The following is a 22,938-nucleotide window of genomic DNA, read 5'->3' as shown; positions in this document are numbered from 1 at the left end:
AGTTTACAAACATTGTTTCCAATGATCAAAAGATCAGGAGAAACCAAACAAGTCTCCCTAAAAGATTTGATTATCTTAACCAAGGAATAAAAATAAAATTATGAAGAAATATTTTACATATATAAACGAGCTCAGAGAGTGAAGTTTCTACCATGCTAAAATCAGGAATGGAAACAATTAAAAAAAAAAGAACCTTATTTCAAAAATTATCTCAATGGAAGTTCCACTGCAAAATTCACTCTCTAAGACTGAAAACTTAAACCGATAAAACCCATTGGGCATTCTAAAAAAATCCCCTATTAATTCGAATACAACTTGACAAGGTTAGAGAAATTGATTTCAATTGAGATTAATCTTACATGATGAGCCTGACTCTCTTAGGGACTACATGAAATGTATGGGTATAAGGACTTGTTTGCCAGGCTACAGTAATTGACATCAGAAATTTGGCATGGATTCTGATGCAAGCAATAAAATGAGGTCCCTTGGCCAATTTTATATTATTGAGCTAAGTTAATGCTCCTAGAATTCACAAGATTTCTTTGGGAGCACAAGCACCTTTGGGCTTTCAGTGTATCTAATTCATACAACCCTGACCAATATCTTCTAAATATATTTCACCTTGAACATGCAACATGAAACCTTTATTAACATGGCATCTTTGGATCACATGAAAGCAAAAGGCTTTCACCACTAACAAAGAGAGAAGGGGAGAGAGAGAGAAAGAGAGACAGACAGAGAGAGAGAGACAGAGAGAGAGAGAGACAGAGACAGAGACACAGAGAAAGAGACACAGAGACACAGAGACAGAGAGATAGACAGAGGGAGAAACTTGTGGGGCTAGTACCTTCAAGTGGTTCAGGTTATAAAGTAGAGAATCCATGAAAATTATGGATTCTAGATCTGCAAGCCACCCCTCACCCCCATGTCTTGGTCCAACACCCATGGACCTACCCCCCATAATCAAAGATCATAGTTTGGTGGAGATGAATGTCCTGCTCTGTGAGGGGTGGCATAGAATTAGCAAGAAACTAGAGTGGTCTAACCTTCATCAGTCCCCTTTGAATCCTCCTTTTGGGAAATTCTCTGAGTGCCCTCTTCGAGCACTGAGTTGCTCCTGCTTAGAAAGAGAAAATAGATGAGGTCAACTCCACTATAGGTTCCTCAAGGAAATTACTGGAAAGACATGACAGGAGCTAGTAGTCTCCATCATGTCCCTATTCCTAGTCTGTTACTCACCTTGATCCCAATGTGAGAATTTCTTGACTCTGTATTGCCTGACAGATCTTATCCTATATCTTCTCTGATTTCTACTTTGCTATGATTTGGATAAAGGGTTTTATTTGTTCTCTATGAGATTTCAACGTGGAACTGGTATTAGGAGGGAAAAGGTTCAAGCCTTGTATGTAAACCTTACAACCTTCCTTGTCTACCCCCCAAATGACATAATGCTCATCATTTTCTCTCATCTGAATAATTTGAATTGAATGCTCATGCTAAGACTTCTTTTTGTCCATCGGGCTTTAAAAGGTTCCTATCTAGTTAATAGTAAGCTATAATAATGGGGTCCAGTAGCTTAAAGAGATCATTCTCCATCTCCCTCTCTGTCTTATTTGGTTATCTGTCTCTGTCTGACTGTCTCTCTCTCTCTCTCTGTTTTTGTTTCTCTGTTTCTCTCTCTGTCTCTCCCTCTCTATCTGTTTCTCTCTTTCTGTTTCACTGTCTCTCTGTCTGTCTCTCTTTATTTGTCTGTCTATCTGTCTGTCTGTCTGTCTCTCTCTCCCTTGTCCAGATTTCTAAAATTCTCTCCTAGCTCAAATTAACTTCTTAGAATCCTTACCTTTATTCAAGATTGTACTCACATGCTACCTCCTATCACATGAAGGCAGCCTTTCCTGATTTCATCAGGCATTAGATTACCTTCCCAGTTACTCTGCATATGTGTACTCCACCTCTCATCCCCCCAATTAAGACAAATCCTTCAGAATAGGAAAGGTTTTCATTTTTGTCTTTGTTTCTCCTGAAGTTAGCACAGTCTACAGTTTAATGTTTGTAGAATTCTGACATTAAGTCCTACATATTAGTTTCTTAGTATGCCCTGCTGACTGTTAGCTTGAGTACATTCTCTGGGGTCCTCTTTGTATCCAATTTGTCCTGTAGGAGTGGCTACTTAGATGCTCCCTCTAAAAGTCTTTCAAGTTATGAAAGGCTTTCACTTTTTAGAAGTATAGAAATACTGGAGGAGTCAATTTACATTGGTGAGGAAAATTTCCTCATTATATGATTTTTATACTGATAAACATACAAGTACAGATTCTTTTCCTCCTCAAAAAATACATACATGTGCTTACATGAAAACAGGAATATATACACATATGTAACTGGATTGCACATGAGTCATATGCATATATACATATATGCATATATTAAAGTTCTTTCAACTCTAAAAGTAACAATTCAATGTTTAGCATATTATAGAATGATATATGCTTCTTTCTCTGTGTATTTATGTATTTATATTTGTACATATAAATTCAAATGACAGAATCAATGGTTCTACATATTATACTATAATATTTCTTATGATAAATTCTTTTAAATTAATATTGTTTTGATTTTTCAATGTAAATGATTTATACCAAATAAGCATATAAGTGTCAAATACACACATACATATGTATACATATATATGTGTGTGTGCATATATATATGTATATATATATATATATATATATATATGGAGTACTGTTTTTTGTGCATATATAGTTTTCTTGCTTTTCAAGTGTGATTATGAAAATATTTTCCAAGGACAAGGATCTCCAATACTATCACCAAAATCTATGGCAAAATGGAATTTAGGGTATTTAAATTGGCTTTAATGTGCCTTTAAAGTACTGTATCTGTTTCTCAAATGGAGGTATAGTTTTGAAAAATCTTGAATACTCTTCACTAACAGCAACATTTCCCCCCTTTTTGTTGCATAGAAAGGTGAATATGTCAATATACTGCCGTGATTTTTCAACTACCTCAAAGAGTTCTAACAGAGTGAACTTATGATGTTGCTAGTCATGTTTTTTTTTTTTTTTGGACCATTACACAGTCTGGTGAGTGACATGACCTCTCTCATGGGAGAGAAATAAAAATAGAGTTCAATATGACAGGAAAATCATAATAATTGTATCAACGCTAATCATAAATAATAACACAAACAATAATTATCTCTGCTCAAGAGCATAAGTTACATGCCTGTTCATCTAAATCATATATTTCATGGCCCTCGATTTCGCATAACATTCAATCAGGGTATAGATGTGTTTTAAAATGAAACAAATTAACATTTTCCAAACATAACCCTGAGAGATTCTATGGTATAATTCTAGAATTTATTTACAATTGGAAAGATGAAGAAAAGGATACTAATTCCTAAAGTGCAATAAAATGGCTGCGGCACAAACCTAGATATGATCACAGAGTGAATAAGTTATCATCAAGGAAAGGGTGTTGATTCCCATAAAAAAGCAAAAAAATTATGAAACAACTTAAGTATAGGAAAGATTACTGGATAAGCAGCCAAAATAACTGAAATACAAAACAGGCAAGTGTATTTTATTATGCTTCTCAAAGCTCAGAGGATTGTCAGATTCACATCGCACAATTTAGATTGTGGTAAAACAATCTAATGTAAATAGTTGGATGAGGGAACATGGAACTATATTGAAGACTTCCATAGGCATAAGTATCTTTATTAGACTGAAAATTAATTAGGTAGCAAGGAAGGGAGGCATAGAAAGAAGAAAGAAGGGAAGGAAAAAGGAGGAAAGGGAGCTAGGAGTGAAGGAAGGAAGGAAGGAAGGAAGGAAGGAAGGAAGGAAGGAAGGAAGGAAGGAAGGAAGGAAGGAAGGAAGGAAGGAAGGTAGGAAGGAAGGAAGGAGGGAAGGATGGAAGGAAGGAAGGAAGGAAGGAAGGAAGGAAGGAAGGAAGGAAGGAAGGAAGGAAGGAAGGAAGGAGGGAAGGAGGGAAGGAAGGAAGGAAAAGAAAGATAGTCTGAGGGGAAGAAAGAAACCAGAATTTATTAGGTATGTAATGTGTGCCACGCACTGTGTTAAGCACCTTATCAATATGATCTCATTTGATCCTCACAACAACCCGGAGGAAACTGAGGCAAACAGAAGTCAATTCACTTGGACAGGGGAGCTAGTATAAGAGGTTAGAATTGCTTTCAGATCTTTGTGAATCCAAGCCCAATGCTTTGTCTACTCCACCACCTAAAGACCTATAACAATTTCACTGGACTTTTCAGGAGATATTTATAATGGCAGCTTTAAGTTTTTACTCTGCATCTTTAGGTGAAGAAATGCTTCTTCATCCAAGTTTGAGTTACTTTTCATCTCTATCACACACCACCACCACCATCACTACCATCATTATCATCAACAACAAACAGATACTACAGGGAACTAAATTTCTGCTTGCATCCTTAAACAGAATCTGAATAAAAACAGCTGACTGCTTTAAGTGGGCTATACCTTGTTTTTACATCCAACATCTTGGTTTCATTTTCATTAAGTGAATTTAGAAAACCTGTCAGGGGCCTTAGATCCCTATGGAGAGAACACTCTCATGGACCTTCTTTCTGAATTGTCAGTGCATCCCTGCAAGCCATGTTTCATGAAGTAATGTGTTGTTAATGCTATTGCCTGGAAAATGCCTGTTGCTGTCCCTACCTGCTTCCTAATCACAAGCGAAGACTCAGAAAAGGTAGTTCTCACCACCAAAATCCTTGGTGCTGCCACACGTTTCACCATCAGAAATGGTAATGGCTTTATAAGACTAAAAAAAGATATACTGTCGCCTGTAATGCCAATGAACACTAATAACACTGAGGACTTTCTATACAATTAGACACTGAAAGCTCTTGTATATGTCGCCTTTCTCTATATGAATGTGAACTTCTTACGAGTCAGGGAATTTTTACCTTTCAATATGTATCTCCAGTATTTAATACAGTGCTACAAGTATACCAAGCATTTAGTATACATTTTTCTTTTTCCCATCCATTCACTCATTCATTGATTCTGTTAACAATCCATGCACTAATTTTTGCAGTGAATGGGATTCTTTGGGATTCTTTTTTTCCCCTCTACCTTCTGGGAAGTGTTTGTTGCATCAAAACAAAATACTTTTTTGTAAGGAACAAGAAAAAAGTTATTAGCACAATATGAGAAAAGTATCATGATTGTACCTCTGTTAATGGGTATAATTTCTGATATTTTATTTAAAAATGTCAAATCATTGTATTCAATGATTTCATAACTGCACTATTTTTTAGTAGATAATCTTGGGGAACTTTAGCAAAGCTGTGTAACTAAGAGCTTTTGTTTTTTTGAAATTTCCCCTTTCCACATACTAAAGTGAATTCCCATCAAGTCAGATTCCACTGGTTTGCAGTGGGCAGCAAACTAAAATTTTAATTCTACGATGACTTTGGATGCAATATATCAGTATCATTAGTATCAATTAGTATCATTAGAACTGGCAAGCTTTGACAAACTAGTGTAGTAACTTATTTAAACAGAACATTAGTTTTCATATCAATATCTTCTACATTATAAAAATATTAACAGTCTTGTATTTGATTTCCTGATACTATTTGGAATCTGTAAATTTCTAATAAAGTGAGAATTCTTAGCTGTTCAGAAACAGAACACACTTTTTTTTCTGTTTCGATAGATAAAGTACTAAACACATAGGGGTGTATGTCTCAGATTGTAAATGAAATGTGGGTCATATGCACACAGCTCAATGAAAGGGAGTAGAAAGAGGAGTCAGACTAGACCTCAGCATCTTTCATAAGAAAATTAGTGGGAGGTAAGAGTAAGAGAATTGAAAACAAAAATTCATGGTTTTAATATAATAACATCCGTACACATTTTTTCTCTTTTCACCTTTTTGAAAAACTCAAGTAATAGTATAAGCTTATGCTGTATTTGCTCATAATGTCCAGCTGTGAAATATATTAGCTTCAGACTTAATTTTTGAGGACAAGATTTTTGACCATTGGTAATTTAGAAACAAAATAAGGTCACATTTCACTCACACCAGTACTAGCTGTAGAATTTCATTATTAGGCCACTCTTGTGAAAAGTAGATGATGCGAAATACAGAAATATAGGTCATCTCCTCTGAATGACAGGGAGATTGTGGGCACAGGGATCTCTTTAAATTAAAGAATCCAAAAGAAATAAGTGTGAGAAATGGTTTTAAGTGCATAGTGATGATGTCAAATCATCACAGCTCCAAACAGTCAAAAGGATAAAATTCAAGTCAGCTTGGATTGTCATGGATCAATTGGTACCCTCAAGAGTTGGTATTTCATAACCTATTGTTCACGTTGCATATCTCACTTGGGAGGTCTTTTTCTTGTAATATTTGAGCTCAGGCAACCTAATAATATGAGATTCTGAGTAGGTGGTTGCAGGAAACTCTTTAACATAAAAGCATGTTGTTTTGTGTGCTTTACTAATAAACAGATTTATTAAACTTTGACTGGCCTTCTCTAACTATAAAAAGAAAAGGAAAACAATATACTGATGCATGGTAAGTGACAACATGGCATAGTACATAGAATGATGGCCACAGGGGCAGAAAGACCTTTGTTCGATCCTAATTCTGAAACATACTAACTGGGTGGCCCTGGGTAGGTCATTTAACCTCAGTTCCTTGGGCAACACTCTGAGATGATAAGTTGCTGGAAAGTTTTAAGTAGAGGGAGTTATCCTCAGCTGAACTTCTCTAAATATATATATATATATATATATATATATATATATATATATATATATATATATATATATATATATGTATGTATATATATATGTATATATATGCATATGTGTGTATACACATACATACATACACACACATACACACACACATATAGAGTCTACAAAATTAACAGTAGAAACAGCAGTAGCAGAAGCAGCAACAATACCAATGCCAACAACTTACAATGAGAAGCTTTCTTCCTAGGTGAGGAGAACAGTCATAATCCTCCAGTTTGAACTCTGCACCCAGCTCTCCCCATCATATTTTGCCCATCCATATCTTTCTAACACTTGGGGATTGATAATCTGTTAGTCAACTAAACCAGCCAGGATAATTGGAAGAAAATACAAGTCATAGAGAACAGAGTTGATAAATTCTAAGATATGATCTATCATTATCTCCCCTAATGCCAGATTTTTTATAAAGGTATTACAATAAATAGGGGGGAAGCATCTTCTCATTTCTCTTGTGGTTGTACTTCTTCTCTCAGAAATCCTTAATCCTCAGATGAAGATTCTGCTCTATACTCAACCAAACACTCAAAGTTTCAGTTATTGCATCTCTTAGAAGATGAATCCAAAAATAGAAGAATAATTTCCCTATCATGAATTAATCTCATTTAAAAATGATTCTTAAAATATGGTTTATGCAATGCAAATCCCAGTTCCCAGAATAACCTGCATTTGTGGTTGTTATGCCTGAGTCAGGAGATAAATTACTTCTCAGTGAGGTGTTTCGGGATGGCAGCATGAAATGCAGCTCAGATTAAGGAAATTGATGAAGCAAAACATACCATGAAAGAAGTAAAAACATTTTATAGGACACATGGGTATTATTGACAGATTTTCACAGCTTTCTAAGTACAATGATTCTTTCCTTTAGGAAATCCTATTGGAAAAATGTCCTTTATTTAAGCAGGAATAAAATGCTGCATTAAATTATGAGGACCAAAAATGTTTCTTATTCAAATGCATTTCTATGTAATAAAACATTGCTATGTGGTTCTTGAGTATCCATTTTTCTAAAAGCTAAACACATTAACCTACAGATTTAAACAAAGCCTTGTGTTGGCATAGACTCATTCCTCACATCTTTCTGGTCTCCTCCAAAGCATAACTCAGGTGTCTTTGCCTGTATGAGGCATTACCTAACTGCTCTCACCCTCATGAAATTGCTTTATACATACTTAGAATTTACTCATCTGTTTACATCTTTTATCCCCTTAGATAAATGAAAGTGTCTCAATCAATAAGCATGTCAAAATCAAACGTTTATTAAAAGCCTACTATCTGATAGACATCATGCTAAGTACTAGGTATTGAGAAATAGTAAAAAAAAAAAAATAGTCCCTTACCCATTAGAATACATAGGTATTCTAATGAAATGTCTGGAAGGATAAGGACTACATCACTTTTTGTATCCCCAACACAGAGTACAATGCCTTGATCAAAATATGTCTCATATGCACACACATAAACACATATATACATACTAGCACATACATTTCATTCTTCTAAGTACATTTAAAACAATTTTAATATTTGTGTATTAAAGTTGAATTCCAAGCTTTCTTCCTCTCTCCCTTGCCTTTTCCTTCAGAAGTCAAAGAATTTGATATAGATAATACATATGTAGTCATGCAAAACATTTATGTATTAACCGTGTTGCAAAAGAAAACACAGAACAAAAAACAAGTAAAAGACAAGAAAAATAAAGTTAAAAAAGTGTTCTCTAAATGGGTAGAGCCAAGATGGTGCAGTAACAACATGAACTTGATAGAGCTCTCCTTCTATGCCCAACCAAATATCTGTAAAAATGACTCTAAACAAATTCTGAACCTGTAGAACTGACAGAATGATGGAGTGAAATAAATTTCTAGTCCAAGATAGCCTGGAAGGTCTTTAAGAAGCATCTGTTTTGCTGTGTAGGGAGCAGAGTGAAGTTCAGTCTGGGTTATGTTGCATAGACAGAACCTGAGTAGGCCTTGGAGGGACTGAATCTCTGGCACCTGTGGTGGTTTTCAGATTTCATGACCTCAAAATATTGAGGACAAATTGGAAGGTCAGTGGAAAAAACCTATGGGATCTAGGTGAAAGAGTAGAGTAGTCCAGTCTTAGCCCCAGGATGGCAGAGGGGGAGGGAGTGTAAACACCTGCAGCAGACAAAGGGGTGGCAGGGGCAGCGGAAGTGACTGTTTGTGGAGCTCTAGGCCAACAGATAGTGGAGGGATCTAGTGGCTAACAGTACACCTTCCACCCTCACTGGAAGTAAAAAACTACCTTGACAAAGAACTCAAGAGTCAAGTAAATAACTGGAGAAATGAGCAAAAACCAGAAAAAGAATCAAATTATAGAATCTTATTTTGGTGACAAGGAAGACCAAAATGTACAGACAGAAGAAAACAAAGACAAAGTTCCTACATCCAAAGCCTCCAAAAAAAAAATATGACTTGGTCTCAGTTCATGGAAGAGCTCAAAAAGGATTTTGAAAATCAAGTAAGAGAAGTAGAGCAAAAACAGAGAAGAGAAATGAAAGTGATGCAAGAAAATCATGAAAAACCAGTCAACTGCTTGCTTAAGGAGATCCCCCAAAATGCTGAAGAAAATAATACTTAAAAAAATAGACTAACTAATCTAAATGGTAAAAGAAATCCAAAAAGCCAATGAGGAGAAAGATTCCCTAAAACGCAGAGTTGGCCAGATGGAAAAGGAGGTCTAAAAGCTCATTGAGGAAAATAAGTCCTTAAAGATTAGAATGGAACAGATGGAAGCTAATGATTTATGAAAAATCAAGAAATTATAAAACTGAACCAAAGGGATGAAAAAATAGCAGACAATGTGTGATATCCCACTGGAAAAAAAGTGACCTGGAAAATAGTTCCAGGAGAGACAATTTAAAATTATTGGAATACTTTAAATTCATGATTAAAAAAAGAGCTAGACATCATCTTGCATGAAATTATCAAGAAAAATTGCCCTGGTATTCTAGAACCAGAGGGTAAAATATATATTGAAAAAATTCACCTATCACCTCCTGAAAGCAATCCTAAAATGACAACTCCTAGGAATATTGAAGCCAAATTCCAGAGTTCCCAGGTCAAGGAGAAAATATTTCAAGCAACCAGAAAGAAACTATTTGAGTATTGTAGAAATAACAGCAGGAGAACACAAGATCTAGCAGTTTGTAGATTAAGGGATTGAAGGGGTCTACCCAGCAAAATTGAGTATAGTATTTCAGGGGGAAAAATGGTCATTCAGTGAAATAGAGAACTTTCAAGCATTCTTAATAAAAAGACAAGAGCTGAATAGAAAATTTGACTTTCTTCTTCCTTCCTTCCTTCCTTCCTTCCTTCCTTCCTTCCTTCCTTCCTTCCTTCCTTCCTTCCTTCCTTCCTTCCTTTCTTTCTTTCTTTCTTTCTTTCTTTCTTTCTTTCTTTCTTTCTTTCTTTCTTTCTTTCGTCATTCATTCATTCATTTAACTTTCAAAATTCATTTTAACAAAATTTTGGGTTCCAAATTTTCTCCCCTTTTGTCTCTTCCCCCACCCCAAAACACTGAGGATTCTAATTGCCCCTATCACCAATCTGTTCTCTCTTCTATCATCCCTCTCTGCCCTTGACTCCATCTTCTCTTTTGGCTTGTAGGGCCAAATAACTTTGTATACTCCTTTATCTGTATTTCTTATTTCCTAGTGGCAAGAACCATACTTGACAGTTGTTTCTAAAACTTTGAGTTCCAACTTGTTTTCCTCCCTCCCTCCCCACCCTTTGCCTTTGGAAGGCAAGCAATTCAATATAGGCCAAATCTGTGTAGTTTGGCAAATGACTTCCATAATGGTCGTGTTGTATAAGACTAACTATATTTCCCTCCAACTTATTCTGCCCCCCATTACTTCTATTCTCTCTTTTGATCCTGTCCCTTCCCATGAGTGTTGACCTCAAATTGCTCCCTCCTCCCCATGCCCTCCCTTCCATCATCCCCCCACCCTGCTTATCGCCTTATCCCCCACTTTCCTGTATTGTAAGATAGGTTTTCATACCAAAATGAGTGTGCATTTTATTCCTTCATTTAGTGGAATGTGATTAGAGTAAACTTCATGTTTTTCTCTCACCTCCCCTCTTTTTCCCTCCACTAATAAGTGTTTTGCTTGCCTCTTTTATGAGAGATAATTTGCCCCATTCCATTTCTCTCTTTCTCCTCCCAATATATTTCTCTCTCACCACTTAATTTCATTTTTTTAAGATATGATCCCATCCTCTTCAATTCACTCTGTGCACTCTGTCTCTATGTGTGTGTGTGTGTGTGTAATCCCACCCAGTACCCAGATACTGAATAGTTTCAAGAGTTACAAATATTGTCTTTCCATGTAGTAATGTAAACAGTTCAACTTTTATAAGTCCCTTATGACTTCTCTTTGCTGTTTACCTTTTCATGCTTCTCTTCATTCTTGTGTTTGAAAGTCAAATTTTCTTTTCAGCTCTGGTCTTTTCATCAAGCATGCTTGAAAGTCCTCTATTTCATTGAAAGACCAGTTTTTCCCCTGAAGTATTATAGTCAGTTTTGCTGGGTAGGTGATTCTTGGTTTTAGTCCTAGTTCCTTTGACTTCTGGAATATCCTATTCCATGCCCTTTGATCCCTTAATGTAGAAGCTGCTAGGTCTTGTGTTATCCTGATTTTACTTCCACAATTCTTGAATTGTTTCTTTCTAGCTGCTTGCAATATTTTCTCCTTGACCTGGGAACTCTGGAATTTGGCCACAATGTTCCTAGGAGTTTCTCTTTTTGGATCTCTTTCAGGCGGTGATTGGTGGATTCCTTGAATACTTATTTTGCCCTCTGGTTCTAGAATCTCAGGACAGTTTTCCTTGATAATTTCATGAAAGATGATGTCTAGGCTCTTTTTTTGATCATGGCTTTCAGGTAGGCCCATAATTTTTAAATTGTCTCTCCTGGATCTACTCTCCAGATCAGTTGTTTTTCCAATGAGATATTTCACATTATCTTCCATTTTTTCGTTCTTTTGGTTTTGTTTTGTGATTTCTTGGTTTCTCATAAAGTCATCAGACTCCATCTGTTCCATTCTAATTTTGAAAGAACTATTTTCTTCAGTGAGCTTTTGAATCTCCTTTTCCGTTTGGCTAATTCTGCTTTTGAAAGCATTCTTCTCCTCATTGGCTTTTTGAACCTCTTTTGCCAATTGAGTTAGCCTATTTTTCAAAGTGTTATTTTCTTCAGCATTTTTTTGGACCTCCCTTAGCAGTATGTTACTTGTTTGTCATGCTTTGCTTGCATGTCTCTCATTGCTCTTCCCAGTTTTTCCTCCACCTCTGTAACTTGACTTTCAAAATCCTTTTTGAGTTCTTCCATGGCCTGAGCCCACTGAGTGGGCTGGGATACAGAAGCCTTGACTTCTGTGTCTTTCCCTGATGGTAAGCATTGTTCTTCCTCATCAGAAAGGAAGGGAGGAAATACCTGTTCACTATGAAAGTAACCTTCTATAATCTTATTTCTTTTCCCTTTTCTGGGCATTTTCCCAGCCAGTGACTTGACTTCTGAGTATTCTCTTCACACCCACTTTGCCTCCAGATCCGCTTAGCCAGTGCTTGGGGTCTGAGATTCAAATGCTGCTTCCCAGCCTCAGGGCTTTGGGTGGGGGTAGGGCTGCTATTCAGTGTGAGATTAACTTCAGATACTCAGGTGGGGGCGGGGCAGCCTCTAGGGCTCAGTTCCCTCAGGGGGTTTATTCAGAGACCTTCAACAATGGATCTGGGCTCCTGCATGCTTTGGGAGCCCCTGTCTGCTCCCACCTCCACTGCTGCTTCCCAAGCGGACCTGAGTTATGGGGGCACCCCACTCCCCTCTCGACCCACCAAAGAGACCCTCTCACTGACCCTTGTCACCTGTAGGTGGAAGGACCCGCGCGGCAGCTGGAGGTTCCATCCCTGAAGCCTGCCCTGATCCCTTCCTCTTGGTGCTGCACGGCCAACACAGGGCTGGGCTGGGCTCTGGGTCTGCAGCATGAAGGACCTTTTCGAGAGGTTTGCAGGCTCTCTGGAACAGAAATCTCATCTGCTCCATTGTTCTGTAGCCTCTGTTTCTCCAGAATTTGTTGGTAGTTCTTTTTTACAGATATTTTATGGGCTGTGGGTTCACAGCTAGTGAATGTGTGTCTTTTTACTCTGCCATCTTCGCTCCGCCCCCCCAGAAAATTTGACTTTCAACAAGAATCAAGAGAAGCATGGAAAGATAAACAGGAAAGCAAAATCATAAGAACTTACTAAAGTTAGACTGTTTACATTCCTACATGGAAACATCATATTTGTCACTCTTGTGACTCTTCTCAGTATTAGGGTAGTTGGAGGGATTACATGCATATAAATAGAAGGCACAGAGTGAGTTTCCTCAGGATGATATTTAAGAAAATACAACTAAAGGATGAAAGAGCAATGTATTGGAAGGGGAAAGGGAGAAATAGAATGGGGCAAATTATCCGTCACATAAAAGAGGCAAGAAAAAGCTTTCTCAATAGAGGAGAAAAGGAGGAAAGTGAGAGGGAAAGAGTGAACATTTCTCTTAGCACATTTGGCTTAAGGAGGTCTAACAGTAAGTACCTGACAAACAAAGGGAGGACTCCTATCACAAGTTCTTTGATCTGCTTGGGAAGGAAGCGCCAACATCTGGGTTTTCAAAATCAGCGGTCTCCTTAGTGTCTTCCCAGACTTTTCTCTGACACATAAAGCTTCCTCCAAAAACTAAGCCCAAAAGTAATACCTCACCCTCAGAGTATATATATCCCTTTAAGAGCCAGAGGGCATCCCAAGCCTTGAAATCCAGTGCCTCATTAACAAAAGGTGTGAGGCTTCCTACAAATCTTCCCTAATCAAACTCCCTTTAATGGGTAGGCCCATTAATGGGTAGGGAAGATCTTTAATCACATTAAGGATACAAATACATATACAGTTTTTAGTTAAAGAAACTCTAACACTTTTTTCTTTACTTGACCCCTAATAAAGACTCTTGGTTGATAAAAGCAAGATTCATTCAGAGGTATTTGATTGTCTAAAGCAAAAACAACAAAAGATCCTACTTTGTTTGCCCTTCCAGAAGGAAATAATATGCACACTCAATTTGGTATAAAAATCTATCTTACACTACAGGAAAGTAGGAAAGCAGGGCATGGGGGAGTTGAAGGAAGGAGGAGTTGGGGGAGGGTAGGTTGCTGGGTGAAGAGGGAAGGTAGAAGGGAGGGAAAGGGGGAGGAGGGAGTAATTAGAAGCAAACACTTTTGAGGATGGATAGGATATAAAGAGAGAATAGAATAAATGGGGGACAGAAAAGGATGAAGGGAAATATAGCTAAACTTTCACAATGACTGTTATGGAAGTGTTTTGCATAACTACACATGTACAACCTATATTGAATTGCTTGCCTTGTCAGTGAATGGAGAGGCAGGAAGGGAGAGAAGTTAGAACTCAATGTTTTAAAAATGAATGTAAAAAATGGTTTTTACATGCAACTGGGAAATAAGACACACAGGTAATGGGGTATAGAAATCTGTCTTGCCCTATAAGAAAATAGAAGGTATGGGGATAAGAGAAGGGAGGATTATGATAGAAGGGAGGGAAGACTGAGGAAAGCAATAAGCAGAATACATGCTGTCTTGGGGTGGGCAGAGGGGAGAGATGGGGAGAAAATTTGAAACTCAAAATCTTGTGGCTGTGAATGTTGAAAACTAAAAATTAATAAATAAGCAAATGAATGAATGAATAAATGGATTAATTAATCAATTCATTAATTAATAAAATTATGCTTTGATCTACTGTCTTACTCCATCAAGCTCTTTCTCTGAAGGTAGGCAGCATTTTTAACTCATAAATTCTTCAGAATTGATTTGGAGCATTGTATTACTGAGAATAGCTAAGTCTTTCACACTTTATCATTGTACAATATGGATGTTATTGTGAACAGCGTTCTGGTTCTGCTCACTCTGCTTTTCATCAGTTCATGTTCAGTTTCACAATGACCTTCCTAAAATGGCAATGACATTTCTGAAATGTGATACCCAAGAATGAACATGACATTTCAAATGCAATCTAACTTACATAGATCACCATGAGATTATCATCTCTGAAATGATTATTTTCAATATGATCAGAGTGACAATGCTAAATGCCTGACTATGCTGCAGGAACTCTGTACTTCAGTTAGAGTAAAGTGTTGTTAGATATCTCATGGGTATTTAAGCCATATTTGAGTAAACCTATATATATCCCATCAACACAAAAAGACCCTGCGAACTAAGAGAATCTTTCCTTTAAAAACCAAGTTTAGGTGGGTATCAATCCACAATTATACAAAATTGACTTCCAGAGGAGTTACCTATATCTCTAAATGCTGAAGTCTTATTTTTTTAACACTCATATTCTGGCATTCTTTTTAATTACAGTGTGTCCACTTAAGCCAATAAAGAACAAATGCTCAGTCTACTATATATAAATAGTCCCATAGGGTAGAATACTATTCTACTTTATGAATGAACTAGGCCAAGACTGGAAATAAAGTGTGCAACTGGTTAAACTGCATTTCAGAAATTATCTAATATTTTTGATAATTCTAACCTTCTCCCTCACCCTCCCCCCAGCTAATATTTTATATAATATTTTGCCCTGTATTTGTAAATCCTGAAACATCAAGGGATAGTATATTTGGAGATTGAAGGAAATTTCAAGATTGGCTAGTCCAGGGGTGAGGAACCTTCAGTCTGAAGGCCACATGTGGCCTTGTGTCCTTGGGGAGAGCCTTCTGAGGGAGTCCAAGTTTTACAGAACAAAGTCTTTTATTAAGAGGAATTGTTCTGTGAAGTTTAGATTTAGACAAAGGGCAGCACTTAAGTACTTAGAAGGTCATATGTTGCCTCCAGGCAGTTAGTTCCCCATCCCTCCCTAGTTGAGCTTCATTTAAATATAACTAATGGAAAGCACAAAGAGAAAAAGTGATTTGCCAAAAATCACACAGATAGTAAGAGTTAGGATTCCATCTTAGTTCTTTTGATTTCATAGCGTATCTGTTTCTCCTGAATTACATGGTGTCAAGGCTGACAGCATAGCTTGGGGAGGAATATGGTACTTGGTATTTTCATGAGGTTTCACTTCCAAATATTAACCAAGTTGAACCCTCTTGAGCATCTGAGATCAGCTTTGATTTATTTGCATTAAAGGTAGCATGGATATAGCTCACAATCTCAGAAAACCAAAATTGCAGGTCACCAAAAGGACAATGGAGAGACATATGGTGGATATAAAAAGGCTGCAGTATATTCCCTTTGACAAATTGTAATATAAAAGATATCATCCAGAAGATGGATGATTGGGATGAGAGGTGGGCCAGTCACACAGAGGGAGCAAGTTATAACAGATGTACAACCAATGTGCTACATCGGTATTCTTGAAATGTTAAAAGACCTAGAGGAAGAAATCCATCAAGTTGGGCAGGCTGCCTAGAAAGGGCTGATGGGAGAATAAGAGGCCCCCAGTATGAAGAGGCATGGATATGCTCCTATCTACATTGTTTGAGGGTATGCCCTTATAAAGGGATTGCTGATCCATCAAACCACTGGAATTAAGCAATATTGGTAATTTTACATTTTGTATTTTGTAGAGACTTTAATAAAAGAGAGACCAAATAAAGTACTCTAAAGAAGTAGTCTTCTATTATAATTCCCAAATAAATACATTTTGAAGGCAACATTTTTCTCTGAGGAAGGGACTGAGTAGCATTAAAATTTATCTTCTTCTGCAAACCCCGACATATGAAAAGATGCATCCCTGCTTTGGCATAGAGTGAGAAGCACCTACCAGTTCTTTGAATTTAATAAAATCTTATTGTCTACTGTATCTAGAAATACTACATGAGGCTCTGGATGGAAATTCTAAGACAAAAAATAAACTTTCTTTTAGCATTTAAAGCCCTTTATAATATGACTACATTATGACTTTTGTTTTCAAAAGATTTCGCATTATCCAGGCTTAGGTATTCAAACTTTCAGTAAAATTTGAGTATCTGGTCTATTTGCAGTTCCCCTTACATAGAGGGGTGTGTGTGTGTGTGTGTGTGTGTGTGTGTGTGTGTGTGTGTGTGTGTGTGTGTGATCAACCCCTCTCCTCTTGGCCAACTGTTGAAGCTCAAAGGCTCAAAATAATATTTTTAAATGCAAAATACTTAGGATTTCAAAAGAAACAAAAATGTTAGTAAAACACAAAAATATATTTTTCCATTTCAATTTCACAGAAATCTCTAAAATGTACTCATTGATTCTTTGGGTTTCATTCTGTCTCCTGATTCCATGACTTTATAAAGTCTACCAATCCTCTTTGAAATACCCTTCTTTTTCATTTCCACCTCTTGGAATCTCTTATGGAACCACATCAGTTGCAACCTCCTACTTGAAGTGTTTCTTTATTCCACAATTAAGAATATTTTTCTCAGGTCTAATTACTTTGTAATTACTGTGTATGAATTATATATATACATATATATGTATTTCTATATATACATATATATGTGTGTGTGTGTGTGTGTGTGTGTGTGTGTGTGTGTGTGTGTGTGTATAGTTTCTCTCCAGTAGGAAATTGAATTAGCATGATGGAAAAGAATAAAGCTGAGCAAAAAACTAGCTTACTGAATACAATTTTTTACAATCAGGAAATAAGAGGCCTTACAAATTGTAACAATTAAATAACATCAAAGGGTAAAAATGATTCTTTAGATATCAATGAACATCTTGGTTTTGGAAATTCTACTCCATTAGAATAATCTTTTATATTATATATGGAACCATACTTTTTGATGTGAAAAAAAGTGTCAGCAAATAATATTTCTCAAGAACATCTGCTCCTAAAATCTTAGTTTTTGAGTTCATGAAATGAGATTAAACTAAAACAGGAGAATAATGCCTTATTATTAATGACAGCAAGCAAGTATTTCATACATTGGGTTTCCATTATCTGTAAAGGATGTTTTGTTGTTGTCACTGTTGTTGTTCTCCAAATGAAAAGTGTATTAATGTTTTCTCTTGCTGACAATAACAAGAGCAACAACATCTAACATTTGTACAGGACCTTAAGGTTCAAAAAGCATGATTCATTTATATTAACTGACTTGATCCTCATCACAGTCTTATGAGGTAGGTTCTATTATTATCCCCATTGTAAAGATGAGGAAACAGAGACATAAAGAGACTTTCTCAGGTCTACAAAACTAGTGCCTAGCTCATGATTCAAACTGAGGTATTCTTGATTCTAAGTGCCACATTCTATCCTTTATATCACCTAGTGACCAAGTACTATTTATTATGCCAATTCAAATGCATGTATATCATTTCATATAGATACCTAAACTAAGTCCCTAATGAGAGAATTAGATGGAAGATCCTTGAAACAATTTGACAAAAGAGAAAAGCAACTTAATTCAATTGATAGAATACAAATTAAATGAAATCATTTTGGTGCAGGCATTAAGACTTTAGACTGAAAAAGAATATTGGACTGATTCTATTGATTTATTTTTACTTCTGAAGTATCTATTTCATGTTCTATAGTCAAATCCTATATACGTGTTCCTTTGCAATACTTCCTCAAAGTGTTGCTATAAAAGCAGAAAATAATGTGTTGCTTCAAAGCTGCCTTTTATAAAATTGAATCTAAAACCACCAAACTCTGAGGGCTTCCAGAAGAGTCTGACTATTAAATCATATTCACTAGGTAGATCCAAAATTTTTTTTTCCTAGTTACTTCAATATTTGTGCAGATTTATAATTTATTTCACATGAATGTTCACTCTATATGTTTCAAATGTATTTACACTCACTTCTAAGTAAAGCTCCCACAAGAGGTCCATCTAATGTTCCAGGGACGTTTTCTAGATTTCCAGAAGATAGAGCATGCAGCCTGTTTAACACTTAACCTTCACTTTTTCAAGTTATTTCTTAAATTTCACAACATATTCATGACACCATTTTAAATGCATATGGTAAAACATGATTACAATTTTTAGCATGAACAACAAAGTAAATTGTTGACAAAGTATTTGAACATCTTCTGATTCTTTGAGTAACTTTCCTTAATCACTACAGATTTCAAATAATTCTATGATTGCCAAACAAAGCCCATATTACTTTGATTCTACCTTCTGGATGAAACTAGATTAAATTAGTGGATTTATAGTTACACCTTGAATGCTTGGTGAACCTAAATGCTTTAGGTATTTATGAAAATCTATCATAAAATTTAGTGAAGGGATAAAACAGTTCATCTTCAAGCTGAATTATACTAAAATTCTCTCTGGGGATTAAAAATTTATTATCTAATAAGAAAAAAGGATACAGTACTTTCCTGGCATTTACATAATTTATCTCATTTGGATAAACCCTTTTAAATCAATATCTATAGAACACGATACAATGTTAAAGTAACTGGAAGACTCTAAACATAATTAAATAAAGAAACGAGATCAACAACAGAAAAACACAGTTAAAAAATATAATTGGCCAGTAAAAGTAAATTTTAATCTATGTGAAACCATACATTATTTTCTAATTTTCTTTAAAAAAAAGTCAAATATCTTGTGAACTCCTTAATTTCCATTTTCTCAGTAACATGCTTTATAGCTTGCTAGACCACCATTCTCAGTAAATCAACCAAAACCTATGTGTGTTCTATGTGGATAGGGATATTCTAAAATGATGATGCCACTTCAAACTATCCTATGACTTTGTACAAAAATGTTTACAGCAGCTCTTTTCTTGGTCGTTAAGAAGAGGAAATTGAAAGGACATCCATTAATTGGGGAATAGTTAAACAAGATGTGACATATGATATAATTGAATATTATTGTGCAATAAGAAATAACAAGCAGGATGATTTCAGAAAAATCTGGAAAGACTTATAAAATTGATGCAAAGTGAAATGAATGAAGCAGGAGACATTATACAGAGTAACAACAATATTGTGTGATGAAGAGCTGTGAATGATTTAGCTATTTTCAGCAATACAATGATCCAAGATAATTCCAGAGGACCAGTGAGGAAGTATACTATATACCTCTCGAGAAAGAATTGATACTGTTGGAATACAGACTGAAGCATGACATTTTCACTTTTTTATCGGAGTCTTCTTGTATAAAATGACTAATATGGAAATATTTTATATGATTACACACGTATAACCAATATCAGATTGCTTACCATCTTGAGCTGGGGAGAGGAGGGAAGGAATAAGGTATAGAACTTGGAACTCAAAATTTTAAAAAGGTAAAAAATTGTTTCACATATAATTGGGGAAATAAAATACACACACAGTATGTATGTATGTGTGTATGTATGTATGTATGTATCTATCTATCTATATCACAAGTGTAATAAATACAGATAGAGAAAAAATGGAGAAAGATTTCACTACCAACAGTTGTCACAGCTGATATTTCAGATTGGTTTTAGATCCAATCAATTTCTTTGCCACATGTGTTGTGCTAATTCAATCCACATATTCATTTTACTCTTGCCTCTCTCTATATCCCTAAACAGTGCTACAAAACTTGAACAGAATTTCCATTCACAAAACTTCTGGAACCTCAATGTAAACTGAACTCTCCTGAATATCCATGAGTAATGTAGCATAGAGATTTTTTAGCATACTACAAAGGTCCTGCCAAATTTCTGTTTTCCCTTGGAGACTCTCTAGAGTCCCTGGGATCCCAAGGATATTCTGCTGAATCTTCTAGAATCTTATCAACTCAAGATTACAGATATAAAAGTAGGAAGAGCCTGAAACACTGGATGACTAATTAGACTACTACATTATAAAAGAAAAATTACACATGTACTATAAAAAGAAAACAAGGAAATCAAGTATAGGTTTTGTCAAAGCATCGTGTTTTGTGAATATAACTGCCTTGGTGGGTTTCCCCTTGTATCTTTGCTTATGCTCCCCAGTTAGTGTATAATCTTGGGGAAATTCTGGACAATGGGCTTAGATGAAAGATTCCTTATGATTTTGACTTAGAGGATGTAAAAGTCTTGAGTGAAAGTCATTCTGTATCATCCAATTAATAGCAAATTCATTCTTGAAACTTTTAGTCTTCTATTCTATTTATATCTGTCAGAAGTAATATGACTCAGTTAGTAGTCTCAGAATTATTTTACCTGTATGACAATTCCATTTGCATTTCCATTCTTACCCTAGTGTCTAGGACTGGATTCTTTGTTACTAACTTCTAGCACATCATGAAACAAATTATTTCCAGATCATCTGTGTCCATTATCCTGTCAGATCTTGAATGTATTGACCATAATAGTATGATTTTTTACATTTATTTTGCATTATAGTCTACAATTGTTAAAGTCTCTTCTAATGATATATTGTATACTTTCATAGAATTAACTTGTGTTCATACCTGAAAAAGAAGATTTTCCTAGTTTTCATAAATTAGTTTTACCAAGATTGTAGTTGTCATGTTTGACATTCCCCTTAAGTATAATTTGAAACTATGACTAAGATCAACATCACATCCATAAAGGAATCTCATTGATGATTGACATGCACTTTATTGAACTAAGTAGTTTTGGTTTATTTGTAATATTTTCATGTTATGCTATGAAAACTCTTAAAATTAATTTCAAAAAGCTCAGTTTAACTTGTTGAGAACTGATCATAAGTATTAGTGGCTAATAAAATTTCAATTAAGTTTCCTCATATATGTCTCTAACAATCAATGGACATGTCATAGTAGAATTAATCAGTCTACTTGAATTTTGTTAATTAAATATTATTTTTACTGTTGTTTAAAATCAGCTATTTGATTCCTCTTCTAAATGCATATGTTATGGGAATCATCTCTTTCAGAGTTCACAAGACAACCACCAAAGGACATATTCAAGTTACAGTTATTTATTGACTTAGTCAAGGGCTCTACTGGTTGTTCTAAATATGTCAGTTTTGATTCTTCTTTTGATTTGCTTGCTGTCAAGCACTGTTAAATCAGACTTAAAATCTTTTAAAAATCTTTCTTGTATATACTTTTGATGGGGGAAAACATTATTTTCTACTATATTCATGGTATTGTGGGAGTTAACAAAAGTTCCCTTTTGATGTTGTGGGTATATGACTCTTTATACATGAATATCTTAAATGAAGAGAAAATTCAACTTGAATATATGAGAGGTGGGGAACTGTAATTACTCATAGATGGAAAACTAGGATAACAATCTCTGAATTTCAAAAACAATGCCATGTATTTGTTGGATTTTTTGGACCATGAATAGACAATAAAATTTCAAGACTTTCCATTTCAAGAATTTAAGATATTAAAAATACCGCCTATGGAAAAATGAGTAAAGACTTGAGATCCTTTGACGAAGTTATGCATTTACTGGAAAATTAGCAAATAGGTAAAAATACTAAAAATTCATTCATAAATTGGACAGGCAAGCCAGTTTGGCAGATTCATCAGGGAATCCTGAGAGTCAGGCAATTCAAACCATAAACAATACTTTGACCATTATTTCCTTTCCAACTCCCATGAAGGAAACCAAGAACCCTTACTTTAAGAGCATTAACATTTCCTTTGTTTCTATTTCAGTGTTCTTAACAATCTACTCAGGACACAGCTCCTATGGAGATTCAGTCTGACAAAAGTTTCTACAGGTTCTCCAGCAACAGCTACTAAAGACCTGGAAAAGGAAGCCTTTGCAATAAAATTCTTTGTAATTATCTAATCAGTTGATATTAAAAACTGATAAAATTTTATCACAGTATATGACATTTTAAAAGTAATGTTACAATTTGCTTTTTCTATACAGCCTTAAAGATCATGGCATATTTCCATTTTACTTTCATTTATAATCTTCCATCTGTGTTGTTTCTCCCATCAGAATGCAAACCCTGTTAGATTAGTGATTGCTTTTCTTTTCTTTTCTTTTCTATCTCCAATACTGCATGCAGTGCTTTGTGTGTAGTAAGTATTTGATAAATTATTTGTAGAGATGTTTTGTTAGAGATGTTGTGCTTTAACAAAAAATGAGGTTTGTACTCTGTCTTCAAGGAAAATATGATTAAAATTT

The sequence above is a fragment of the Notamacropus eugenii genome, chromosome 6, assembly GCF_028372415.1.
Source record: "Notamacropus eugenii isolate mMacEug1 chromosome 6, mMacEug1.pri_v2, whole genome shotgun sequence".
NCBI lineage: Eukaryota > Metazoa > Chordata > Mammalia > Diprotodontia > Macropodidae > Notamacropus > Notamacropus eugenii.
Note: the sequence above shows the minus strand (reverse complement) of the source record.